Genomic DNA, 13,670 nt, shown 5'->3' with positions numbered 1-13,670 from the left:
CATGCCTCGTGGCTAAGGAGAAGAAGGTACGTACTCGAGATACTCCTAAGTAAACTTATTCTAGCGATGAGGAATTTGATGATGATATAGACTATAGTGATCTTTTTAAGGGTTTAGATGGATATAAAGTAGATAAAAATCAATGAATTAATTGATGCCCTTAATGAGAACTATAGGTTGTTAGAAAAATAAGAAGACATTCTTTATGAAGAACATGATAAACTTGTTAATGCTGAAAAATCTCTTGCTTTAGAAGTTAAGAGAAATGAAGTTCTTTCTTCTAAATTATCTTCTTGTAATGAATCTATGTCTAGCCTTAAAAGTTTAAATGTTGATCTAAGTGCTAGAATAGAAAATCTAAGTATTGCTAGTTTCTCTGTGAAGCATGTGTTGATTTATAATAGATGTAAAGATTTTGAAGTTGATGGTTGCAACAATCATATTTCCACCATTTCTAAGTCAAATGATTAAATTGTAAACCTTAATGCTATACTTAAAACTTGCAAAAAGGAGTGTGATAAAATTAAGTTTGCAAGGCATGCCTACACCATTGGTAGACACCCCTCCATTAAGGATGGGCTTGGTTTCCAAAAGGGAACCAAGAACTTAACAGGCCAAAGGACTTCCAATATCATCAAGGAGAAAGGGAAGGCACATATGGCTAGTAGATCTCATTCTTTTCATGATAAAAAGAATCATGCTTATCTATATGCTCAAGTTAAGAATGCCTCTAACATTGCTCTTCATGATGGTTGTTATAATCATGTTGTTTTACCTGTACATCATGATGGTGTTTTTGATTCTCATGTCATGTTTGCATCCTCTAGCACTTTGTAATCTCATGGTAGGAATAGACCTAGGCATCATGCCCATCATGTTGTTTCCCATGCGCCTAGGAATGCATCTAATTGTCCAGCTATGCTTTATCATACTTATGATGCTTCATTTATGCTTATGTGTAAAAATGATAAAGTAGTTGCTAGAAAATTGGGGCCTAAGTGCAAGAGAGCCAAGACTTGCAGTTGGGTTCCAAAGTCTTATGTGACTAACCTTGCAGGATCCAACAAGAGTTGGGTACCTAAAACCCAAGCTTAAATTACCTTACAGGTTTATGCATCCGGGGGTATAAGCTGGATTATTGATAGCGGATGCACAAACCACATGACGGGGGAGAAGATGTTCACCTCCTACGTCAAGAACAAGGATTCCCACGACACGATCATATTTGGTGATGGGAATCAAGGCAACGTCAAAGGTCTGAGTAAAATAGCCATCACTACCAAGCGTTCAATTTCTAATGTGTTCTTAGTAGAATCACTTGGTTACAATTTACTTTATGTAAGCCAATTATGTCACATGGGCTATAATTGTTTATTTACAAATATTGATGTATCTGTCTTTAGAAAAAGTGATGGTTCATTAGCTTTGAAAGGTGTATTAGACGACAAGCTCTATTTAGTTGATTTCTCTAAAGAAAATGTCGATCTAGATGCATGCTTAATAGCTAATACTAATATGGGCTGGCTCTGGCACTGTTGGGGACTTGTTCTCAAATGCTATGAGTTAAGAACAAGGCAACACAAAATGTTAAAAGTTAATGCCCTTCGTCCTTCGAAACATTATCTCCCTTAGGATATAATGATCTTCAGACGAAGGCCATGAAGGAAGCACCTTCATCATCATATTATATGTTGATGAAAGAAGAAGAGTACAAGATATGAGAGACAAGATAAATAATCATATGAAATCATCAGTATCTCTTTGTTATATCATCACGAATGAACAATAACAATATTGAATTACATTTGTACATTCGGCTTGACAGAAAGAAAAAGTCCAAGCGTGACGCACGCGTGAGTACAAGTCAGAGTGAACAGTATGGGGGTACTGTTCATCTATTTATAGGCACAGGATGCAACCTGTGAGAAATTACACTCATGCCCTTTACATTTGCTATTAGCTTATAGAAAAATCTATGAGGACTGAATAGCCTTTTCCCCTTTAACTCGGTTCCTTTTCTCGTGATTGGGCCGAAGCTCCTTTGTGCATAGCTTCGGAGTGACGACAACCTTCGTCACGATCATGTCCCCATCCTGTATGCCTTTTAATCCTGAATCTGAAGGTACCTGTTTATAAATTAGACTTGACAAACACTGTTAAATTACGTTTTTGAGGACCTTCGGAGGACGAAGGCCCCCAACAGGCATTGCCGTCTAGCACATGTTGGAATGAAGAATCTTAATAAGCTTCTAAAGGGATAACATGTGTTAGGACTAACCGATGTCTGTTTTGAGAAAGACATACCTTGTGCAACGTGCTAGGCAGGTAAACAGGTGGGAACTAATCATCCAAGCAAGAATGTATTGACAACGTCAAGACCACTGGAACTCCTCCATATGGATCTCTTTGGGCTCGTTGCTTATCTTAGCATCGGGGAAAGTAAGTATGGTCTTGTAATTATTGATGATTTTTCCGCTTCACTTGGGTATTCTTTTTGCAAGATAAATCAGAAACCTAAGGTACTTTAAAGTGCTTCCTAAGGAGAGCTCAAAATGAGTTTGAGCTCAAGGTGAACAAGATCAGAAGCGACAATGGATCTGAATTCAAGAATCTTCAAGTGGAAGAGTATCTTGAGGAGGAAGGCATCAAGCATGAGTTCTCCGCTCCCTACACACCACAGCAAAATGGTGTAGTAGAGAGGAAGAACAGGATGCTCATCGATATGGCGAGGACAATGCTTGGGAATACAAGACGCCTGAGCGGTTTTGGTCGGAAGCTGTAAACACAGCGTGCCATGCCAAAAACCAGATCTATCTTCATCGCCTCCTCAAGAAAACGTCTTATGAGCTTCTAACCGGTAATAAACCCAATGTTTCATACTTTCATGTATTTGGGAGCAAATGCTACATTTTAGTAAAGAAAGGTAGACATTCAAAATTTGCTCCCAAAGCTGTAGAAGGGTTTTTACTAGGTTATGCTTCAAATACAAAGGCATATAGGGTCTTCAACAAATCATCGGGTTTAGTTGAAGTCTCTAGTGACGTTGTATTTGATGAGACTAATGGCGCTCCAAGAGAGCAAGTTGATCTTGATGATGTAGATGAGGATGAAGTTCCAAAGGCCGCAATGAGAACTATGGCAATAGGTGATGTGCGACCGCATGAACAACAAGATCAAGATCAACCATCTTCCTCAACATCAGTGCAACCCCCAACTCAAGATGAGGAACAGGTACCTCAAGATGCAGGCATGAATCAAGGGGGAGCACATGAAGAAAGAGAGAAAGAGGAAGAAGCACCACAAGCACCTCCAACTCAAGTTCGGGCCACCATTCAAAGAAACCATCCAGTGGATCAGATTCTGGGTGACATCAGTAAGGGAGTAACCACTCGCTCACGTTTAGCTAACTTTTCTGAGCATTACTCATTTATTTCTTCTATTGAGCCTTTCAAGGTAGAGGAAGCCTTGCAGGATCTGGATTCGGTGTTGGCCATGCACGAAGAGCTCAATAACTTCAAGAGAAATGAAGTATGGAGTCTGGTGCCATTTCCAAAGCAAAATGTTGTGGGAACCAAGTGGTGTTTCGCAACAAGCAATATGAGCACGGGATGGTGGCAAGGAACAAGGCTCGACTTGTGGCAAAAGGTTATGCTCAGGTCGCAGGTTTGGATTTTGAGGAGACTTTTGCTCATGTATATAGGCTCGAGTCAATACGCATATTATTGGCCTATGCTGCTCACCACTCGTTTAAGTTGTTTCAAATGGACGTGAAGAACGCCTTCCTCAATGGACCAATCAAGGAGGAGGTGTACGTGGAACAACCCCTGGCTTCGAGGATGACATGTATCCCGACCATGTGTATAAGCTCTCTAAGGCGCTCTATGGACTTAAGAAAGCTCCAAGAGCATGGTATGAATGGCTTATAGACTTTCTCATTTCTTTCAAGGTCAGGAAAGCGGATCCTACTCTTTTCACTAAGATTTGTAATGGTGATATGTTTGTGTGCCAAATATATGTCGAGGACAAAATATTTGGTTCTACTAATCAAAAGTCTTGTGAAGAGTTTAGCAGGGCAATGATGCAGAAATTCGAGATCTCGATGATGGGAGAGCTAAACTACTTCCTTGGATTTCAAGTGAAGCAAATCAAGGAAGGAACCTTCATCTCCCAAACAAAGTATACCCAAGATTTATTCAAAAGGTTTGGGATGAAGGACGCAAAGCCTGCTAAGACGCCAATGGAAACCGACGGACACTTGGACCTCGACAAAGGAGGTAAGTCTGTTGATCAAAAGGCATACCGGTCTATGATAGGTTCATTACTTTATTTTGTGCTAGTAGACCGGATATAATGCTTAGCATATGCATGTGTGCTAGAATTCAATCTGACTCCAAGGAATGTCATCTTGTGGCCGTGAAGCGAATTCTTAGATGTTTCGTTCATACGCCTTGCTTCGGGATCTGGTATCCAAAGGGGTCTACCTTTGACTTAATCAGATATTCAGATTCCGACTATGTCGTGCAAGGTTGATAGGAAGAGCACATCAGAGACTTGTCAGTTCCTGGGAAGGTCTCTGGTGTCTTGGAGCTCTAAGAAACAAACATCTATTTCCCTATCCACCATTGAGGTCGAGTATGTTGTCGCATGCCAGTGTTGTGCACAACTACTTTGGATGAGGCAAACCCTCCAGGACTTTGGCTACAATCTGAGCAAAGTCCCACTCCTATGTGATAATGGGAGTGCAATCCGCCTGGAGAATAATCATGTTGAACACAGCCACACTAAGCACATAGACATCCGACATCACTTTTTGAGAGACCACCAGCAAAGGGGGAGATATCGATGTTTGCCACATTAGCACCGAGAACTAGCTAGCTGATATCTTCACCAAGCCTTTAGATGAGAAAAGGTTTTGCAGGTTGCGTAGTGATCTAAATGTCTTAGATTCATGAAACTTGGATTGATCTATAGCATACACGTGTTTTATGCTTTTGATCATGTTCTTTTAAGCATTTTTGTCTTTACTTATATTGGTGCTCAAGTTGTACAAGTCATCCCCGGACCTCACAAGTCCTTTGGCAAATGATACACATGTTTAGGGGGAGTATGGACTACAACTTGACCTTTTGAGACTAATATGTTTGCGTGAGTAATTTTGATATAGTCTCAAAGATAGATTGAAAGAGAATAGGTGGACTTGGACAAGGAAAGAAGCTTCCACTGCATTATGGTATCAATGTATCATGTTCCAAGTCCCTATCTGCGTTTTCTCATCGCCTTTGGTTTTAACTTGCAGGTTTTGGTAAGGCAATGGGGATAAAAGGGCCAAATAGTTCTTCTGTTTTGGTGCTTAATACCAAAGGGGGAGAAATTAAGGCCAAAGCAACTAGATCAACTACCACTTGTGAATTTTTCAAATTTTTCAAGAGTTTTAGTAAGAATACATTATTGCAAAAATTGCTCTTTTATGGGGGAGAAATTCTATTATGAGGAAAAGGGGGAGTTTTTGGTATTTGATTAAAACTAGTCTTGAAAATATACCTTGATTTGCCAAAACAAATGTTTTTGACATAGAGATAGGAAAATGAATTTGTTTTGTGAAAACAAACCAAATGATGGCAAAAGTCATCCAAGTATGCCAAATCCTATATCAATTTAATTGGCCTTCAATTTGACATCAATTTGCACTCTCTAGCTCATTTTTCAAAATATTGTTGCATTTTGAGTTGCTTTTGATGTGTTGACATGAATCACCAAAAAGAGGAAGATTGAAAGGGAAATATGCCCTTGGGCCATTTCTATTATGTTTTGGTGATTAGATGCTCAACACATATTGTTTTAACTTCAATGAGCTAAGAATTAAGGTGATGCAAATGGAAAAGCAAAGGTATGATTCTAGCACTTAGTAAATTGTTTTTGGTACTAACTATGTTTTACTAAGTGCTAGGTGAAAGTCGCCTAGAGGGGGGATAGGAGAAACCTGAAATTTATAAACTTAAACACACACTAAGGCCGGGGTTAGCGTTAGAATTAAATCCGAGTGCGGACGATTGTTTCTCTTTATATGAGTTGCTCAAATGGATGTGTATGACTTTGGGAGCAAACTCAAAAACAATATTAGCAAGGAAACGTTAGAGAGAGGAAAGAGGAAAAACAAATCAAATGAAAATCAACACAAGTGAACACGGTGATTTGTTTTACCGAGGTTCGGTTCCAAAGAACCTAGTCTCCGTTGACGAGGCCACAAAGGCTGGGTCTATTTCAACCCTTTCCCTCTCTCAAATGGTCACTTAGACCGGATGAGCCTTCTCCTTAATCAAATGGGTCACTAAGACCCCGCAAGTACCACCACACACTTAGGTGTCTCTTGCTAGCTTTACAAAGCACTTATGAGAATAAGAATGGGGAAGGAGAAAGGCAATCCAAGCAAAAATAGCACAAATGAACACAAAAACTCTCTCTCTCTCTCTCAAGTCACTAAGTGGTTGAGTTGATTTTGGGACTTGGAGAGGATTTGATCTTTGGAATGTGTCTTGAAGTGAATGCTATTGCTCTTGTATTGAATAGGAACTTTAGAAAACATGTACACCAATGAATGAGGTGGTTGGGGTATTTATAGCCTCCAACCACTTCCTAGCCGTTGGTTGTTTTTGTTGGCGATGGACACATCGGACAGTCCGGTGGTGCACCGAACATCCACTATTCACTGTCTGGTGCATGCCACATCAGCATGCCCGTTGGGGTTTGGAGCAAGTTGACCGTTGAAACCCTTGTCCTGTAGTTGCATCGGACAGTCTGGTGCCACAGCGGACATGTCCGGTGACCTCTGACTTCGCTGCTCTGACTTTTGTCGCGCACTGTTCATCATCGTTCACTTTTGCAGTCGACCGTTCACGCGCAGTGACCGTTGCTCCGCTGGCTCACCGGACATGTCCGGTGCACACCGGACAGTCCGGTGAATTATAGCGGAGCGCGTCCAGAGAATTCCCGAGAGTGACTTGTTCGCTTGCGCGCGGGCCTAGTGCACCGGACATTGTCCGGTGCGCCACTTGGCAGCACATTCTCATGTCTTGCTCTAAATTTGTTTGTGTCCCCATCTGAGTTTCTTTCTTGGTTTGTGTTGAACCTTATGCACCTGAGATAAATGACATCTTCACAAACTAGTTAGTCCACGTGGTTTGTGATGGACGTCAACCACCAAAATCGATTATAGGAAATGATTAAGTCCATTTCCCTTTCAATCTCCCCCTTTTTGGTGATTGATGGCAACACAAACCAAAGCAAATAAAAGTGTAGAAATGTAACTAGTTTGCAATTATTATATATGTGCATAGGTTACTTAGAATTGAACCTATTGAAAGACTTTGTACATATGTCTAAGAGTCATGTGATTGCTTTTCTCCTATTTAACATTTTGGACCACATTTGCACCACTTGCTTGTTTTTTTGCAAATCTTTTGGAAGAAATCTTTTCAAAATCTTTTGCAAATAGCCAAAGGTATAAGAATATGATTGCAAGAAGCATTTTCAAGATTTGAAATTCCTCCCCCTGTTTCAAATGTTTTTCCTTTGACTAAATGAAAGCTCTCCATGAAGAAATTCTATACTTATTAAAATTTTGAAGCCAAATGAGATACCAATTGAAAATCTATTTTGAGGCTAACTGAAATACCAATTGAAATTTTTTTCATACTTATTGAAGTCAAATAAGATACCAGTTGAAAAATAAATACTTCCTTTAGTTTTTGACAATTTTAAAATGGTGGTGCGGTCCTTTTGCTTTGGGCTTAATACTTTCTCCCCCTTTGGCATTAATTCCCAAAAACGAAGAACTTGAGAGCCCCTTTACAGTTTCTCCCCCTTTGGGACCTAATACTTTCTCCCAAACGGTAAAATAAATATGAGTGAAGGGTTATACCTATTGAGAATTTTCTGAGTCGACAAAGGATAAATGATACCGTCAGAGTTGGAGTGGAAGCCTTTTCTTTGTCGAATACTCCATTTCCCTTTCAATCTAAGACTAAGTATAGAAATCCACTTGAAAGCACATTAGTCTTAGCCTTGGCACAAGAAGAATAAGAAACATCCATTTGTACCAAATGAAAGAGACATGATCAAAGGTATTTGCATGAGCTATGAGTGCAATGTTTCAATCAAAGTTTCGAGAATCAAGTATATTTAGCTCATTTCTAAGTTTGCTAAAAGTCTTTTCATCTAATGGCTTGGTAAAGATATTGATTAATTGGTTGTGGGTGCTCACATAAGCAATTTCGATATCCCCCTTTGTTGGTGATCTCTCATAAAGTGATATCGGATGTCTATGTGCTTAGTGCGGCTGTGTTCAACGGGATTATCCACCATGCGGATTGCACTCTCATTATCACATAGGAGAGGGACTTTGCTCAATTTGTAGCCATAGTCCCTAAGGGTTTGTCTCATCCAAAGTAATTGCGCACAATAGTGTCCTGCAGCAATATACTCGGCTTCGGTGGTGGAAAGAGCTATTGAGTTTTGTTTCTTTGAAGCCCAAGACACCAGGGATCTCCCCAGAAACTGATAAGTCCCAGATGTGCTCTTCCTATCAATTTTACACCCTGCATAATCGGCATCAGAATATCCAATTAAATCAAATGTAGATCCCTTGGGGTACCAAAGCCCAAACTTAGGAGTGTAAACTAAATATCCCATGATTCTTTTCACGACCCTAAGGTGAACTTCCTTAGGATTTGCCTGGAACGTTGCACACATGCATACAGAAAGCATAATGTCCAGTCGTGAAGCGCATAAGTAAAGTAAAGAACCTATCATCGACCGATATACCTTTTGATCTTCGGATTTACCTCCCGTGTCGAGGTTGAGATGCCCATTAGTTCTCATGGGTGTCTTGATGGGTTTGCCATTCTTCATTCCAAACTTCTTAAGTATATCTTGAATGTACTTGGTTTGGCAGATGAAGGTGCCCTCTTGGAGTTGCTTGATTTGCAATCCAAGGAAATACTTTAACTCACCCATCATAGACATCTCGAATTTCTGTATCATAATCCTACTAAACTCTTCACAATAGGACTTGTTAGTAGACCCAAAGATAATATCATCAACATAAATTTGGCATATAAACAAGTCTTTGGCAATAGTTTTAGTGAAGAGTGTAGAGTCAGCTTTACCAACTTTAAAGCCATTAGTGATAAGGAAGTCTCGCAGGCATTCATACCATGCTCTTGGGGCTTGCTTGAGCCTATAAAGCGCCTTTGAAAGCTTATAAACATGGTTAGGATACTCACTATCTTCAAAGTTGGGAGGTTGCTCAACATATACCTCTTTCTTGATAGGACCATTGAGGAAGGCACTTTTCATGTCCATTTGAAACAACTTAAAGTCATGGTAAGTAGCATAGGCAAGTAATATACGAATTGACTCAAGCCTAGCTACTGGTGCATAGGTTTCGTCAAAATCCAAACCTTCGACTTGTGAATAACCTTTGGCAACAAGTCAAGCTTTGTTCCTAGTCACCACACCATGCTCATCCTGTTTGTTGCGGAATACCCACTTGGTATCTACAACATTTTGGTTAGGTCGTGGAACTAAGTGCCATACCTCATTCCTCGTGAAGTTGTTGAGCTCCTCTTGCATAGCCACCACCCAATCCAGATCTCTTAGCGCATCCTCTATCATGTATGGCTCAATAGAGGACACAAAAGAGTAATGTTCACATAATTGAGCAACTCGAGATCTAGTGGTTACCCCCTTGTGGATGTCACCAAGAATGGAGTTGACGGGGTGATCTCTTTGAATTGCTTGGTGGACTCTTGGGTGTGGTGGTCTTTGATCCCGAATCTCTTGTTCATCTTCCTTGTCTTCATTATCACCATCTCCCCTTGATCAATGTCCTCCTCTTGAGGTGGCTCATCGTCTTGATCTTCATCCTCTTCTTCTTAAGCCTTGTCCTCATCTTGAGTTGGTGGAGAGGCTTGCATGGAAGATGATAGTTGATCCTGTGCTTCTGGAGGCTCTTCGAATTCTTTTGGACACACGTCACCAATGGACATGTTCCTTAGTGCAACGCACGAAGCCTCTTCATCATCTAATTCATCAAGATCAACTTGCTCCACTTGGGAGCCATTAGTCTCATCAAACACAATGTCACAAGAAACTTCAACTAGTCCAGTGGATTTGTTGAAGACTCTATATGCCCTTGTGTTTGAGTCATAACCTAGTAAAAGGCCTTCTACTGCTTTAGGAGCAAATTTAGAATTTCTACCTCTTTTGATAAGAATAAAGCATTTTCTCCCAAAGACTCTAAAATAATAAACATTGGGCTTCTTACCAATGAGGAGTTCGTATGATGTTTTCTTGAGGATTCGATGAAGATATAACCGGTTGATGGAGTAGCAGGCAATGTTAATCGCCTCCGCCCAAAATCGGTCTGGTGTCTTGTATTCATCAAGCATGGTCTTTGCCATGTCCAAAAGAGTTCTATTCTTCCTCTCCACTACACCATTTTGTTGAGGTGTGTAGGGATAAGAGAACTCATGCTTGATGCCCTCCTCCTCAAGAAATCCTTCCATTTGAGAATTTTTGAACTCCGTCCCATCGTCGCTTCTAATATTTTTTTATTCTTAATCCAAACTCATTTTGAGCCCGTCTTAATAATCTCTTTAAGGTCTCTTGGGTTTGAGATTCCTCCTGCAAAAAGAATACCCAAGTGAAGCGAGAATAATCATTCACATTAACTAGACAATACTTACTCTCGCCGATGCTTATGTAAGCGATCGGGCCGAAAAGATCCATGTGGAGTAGCTCAAGCGGCCTGTCAGTAGTCATGATGTTCTTGTGTGGATGATGGACTCCAACTTGCTTCCCTACTTGACATGCGCTACAAATCCTGTCTTTCTCAAAATGAACATTGATTAGTCCTAAAATGTGTTCTCCCTTTAGAAGTTTGTGAAGATTCTTCATCCCAGTATGGGCAAGTCGGCGATGCCAGAGCCAGCCCATATTAGTCTTAGCAATTAAGCAAGTGTCTAGTTCAGCTTGGTTATCATTAAAATCAACTAAATATAGCTGACCATCTAACACTCCCTTAAATGCTATTGAATCATCACTTCTTCTAAAGACAGTAACACCTATATCAGTAAAAAGACAGTTATAGCCCATTTTGCGTAATTGAGAAATAGAAAGCAAATTGTAATCTAAAGAATCTACAAGAAAAATATTAGAAATGGAATGGTCAGGGGATATCAATTTTACCCAAACCTTTGATCAAACCTTGATTTCCATCCCCGAATATAATAGCTCTTTGGGGATCTTCATTTTTCTCGTGTGAGGAGAACATCCTTTTCTCCCTTGTCATGTGGTTTGTGCACCCGCTATCGATTATCCAACTTGATCTATCAGATGCATAAACCTACAAAACAAATTTAGGCCTTGTTCTTAGGTACCTAAACGGTCTTGGGTCTTTTACATTAGAAACAAGCACCTTGGGTACCCAAACACAAGTCTTGGGATTGTTGTGTATGCCCCCAACATATTTGGCAACTACTTTGCCTGATTTGTTAGTTAGCACATAAGAAGCATCAAAAGTCTTAAATGAAATATTATGCTCATTTGATGTATTAGGAAGTTTCTTCTTAGGCATTTTGATATGAGTGGTATGTCTAGAACTAGAAGCCTCATTTTTATACATAAAAGCATTATGAGAAACAATGTGAGGTTTTCTAGCATGGATTTTTCTAATTTTATGCTCAGGATAGTTTGCAGGATATAAAATGTAACCCTCTCTATCATGAACCATGGGAGCTTTACCCTTAACAAAATTAGAAAATTTCTTGGGGGCATTAAGCTTGACATTGCTTTTGCTCCCTTATTGGAACCCAATGCCATCCTTAATGCCAGAGCGTCTCCCATTATAGAGCATGCTTCTAGCAAATTTAAACTTTTCATTTTCTAGCTCATACTCAGTGATTTTAGCATTTAACTAAGCTATGTGATCATTTTGTTCTTTAATCATGGCAAGGTGATCATCAATAGCTTCAATATTAACATCTCTACATCTAGAACAAATAGTGACATTTTCAATAGTGGATGTAGAGGGTTTGCAAACATTCAATTCTTCTATCTTAGCATTTAAACTAGCATTTTCATCTCTAAGACAGGAAATTGAATCATTGCAAATGCTAAGCTCCTTAGATAGGTTTTCACATTTTTTTACTTCTAGAGCATAACCATTTTTCAATTTAACAAATTTTTTATTTTCCTTAATGAGCAAGTCCTCTTGGCATTTCAAGAGATCATCCTTTTCGTTAATGGTTTATATTAATTCATTTAATTTTTTCTTTTGGTCCATGGTAAGGTTGGCAAAGAGAGAAACCAAATCATCTTCATTATCACTAGAGCTACCCTCATCATCAGATGTAGTGTATTTGGAGGTAACTTTAGAATGTACCTTCTTCTTCTTGTCGTCCTTAGCCATGAGACACTTGTGGCCGACGTTGGGGAAGAGGAGGCCTTTGATGATGGCGATGTTGGTGGCGTCCTCGTCGGAGGAGGAGTCGGTGAAGCTCTCGTCGGAATCCCATTCCCGCCACATGTGCGCCTCACCACCTTTCTTCTTGTGGTACCTTTTCTTCTCCATTTTCTTCTTCCCCTTCTTATCGTCGTCCCTGTCACTTTCACTTGTATATGGACATTTTGCAATGAAATGACCAGACTTACCACACTAATAGCACACCCTTTTGGAACGGGGTTTGTAGTCCTTCCCCTTCCTTTGCTTGAGGATTTGTCAAAAGCTCTTAATAATAAGAGCCATCTCCTCATTGTTGAGCTTGGATGCGTCGATTGGTAGTCTACTTGGTGTAGACTCCTCCTTCTTTTTCTTCCGTTGCTTTGAATGCAATGGGTTGCACCTCGGGTGTGGAGGTGGCGCCTTGCTCCAAGTTGACAATATGTTTGGAGTCTTTGATCATAAGTTCAAAGCTCACAAACTTGCCAATTACTTCCTCGGGAGACATCTGTTTATATCTAGGGTCTCCACGGATTAGTTGCACTTGAGTGGGATTATGAAAAACAAGTGATCTAAGAATAACCTTGACCATTTCATGGTCATCCCACTTGGTGCTCCCGAGGTTGCGCACTTGATTCACCATTGTTTTGAGCCGATTGTACATCGCTTGCGACTCTTCTCCTTTGTTGAGGACGAATCGACCGAGCTCTCCCTCGATCGTCTCCCTCTTGGTGATTTTGGTCACCTCGTCCCCTTCGTGCCGTTTTGAGGACGTCCCAAATTTCTTTGGCATTTTTCAACCCTTGCACCTTATTATACTCCTCTCGACACAAGGAGGCGAGGAGTATAGAAGTTGCTTGGAAGTTAAAATGTCTAATTTGGGTGACCTTGTCCTCGTCGTAGTCCTCGTCGCCTACTTATGGTGCCTGCGCTCCAAACTCAACAATATCCCAAATACTTTCGTGGAGTGAGGTTAGATGGTGCCTCATTTTATCACTCCACATGCAATAATCTTCACCATCAAAATATGGTGGTTTGCCTAGGGGTATCGAAAGTAATGGAGCGCGCTTTGGAATGCGGGGATAGCGTAGAGGCATCTTATTATACTTCTTGCTCTTGTCGCGCTTCGAAGTTGTCGACTCGGCGCCGTACATGGAAGGTGATGAAGAGT

The sequence above is a fragment of the Zea mays genome, chromosome 9 (assembly GCF_902167145.1).
Source record: "Zea mays cultivar B73 chromosome 9, Zm-B73-REFERENCE-NAM-5.0, whole genome shotgun sequence".
NCBI classification, from domain to species: domain Eukaryota; kingdom Viridiplantae; phylum Streptophyta; class Magnoliopsida; order Poales; family Poaceae; genus Zea; species Zea mays.
Note: the sequence above shows the minus strand (reverse complement) of the source record.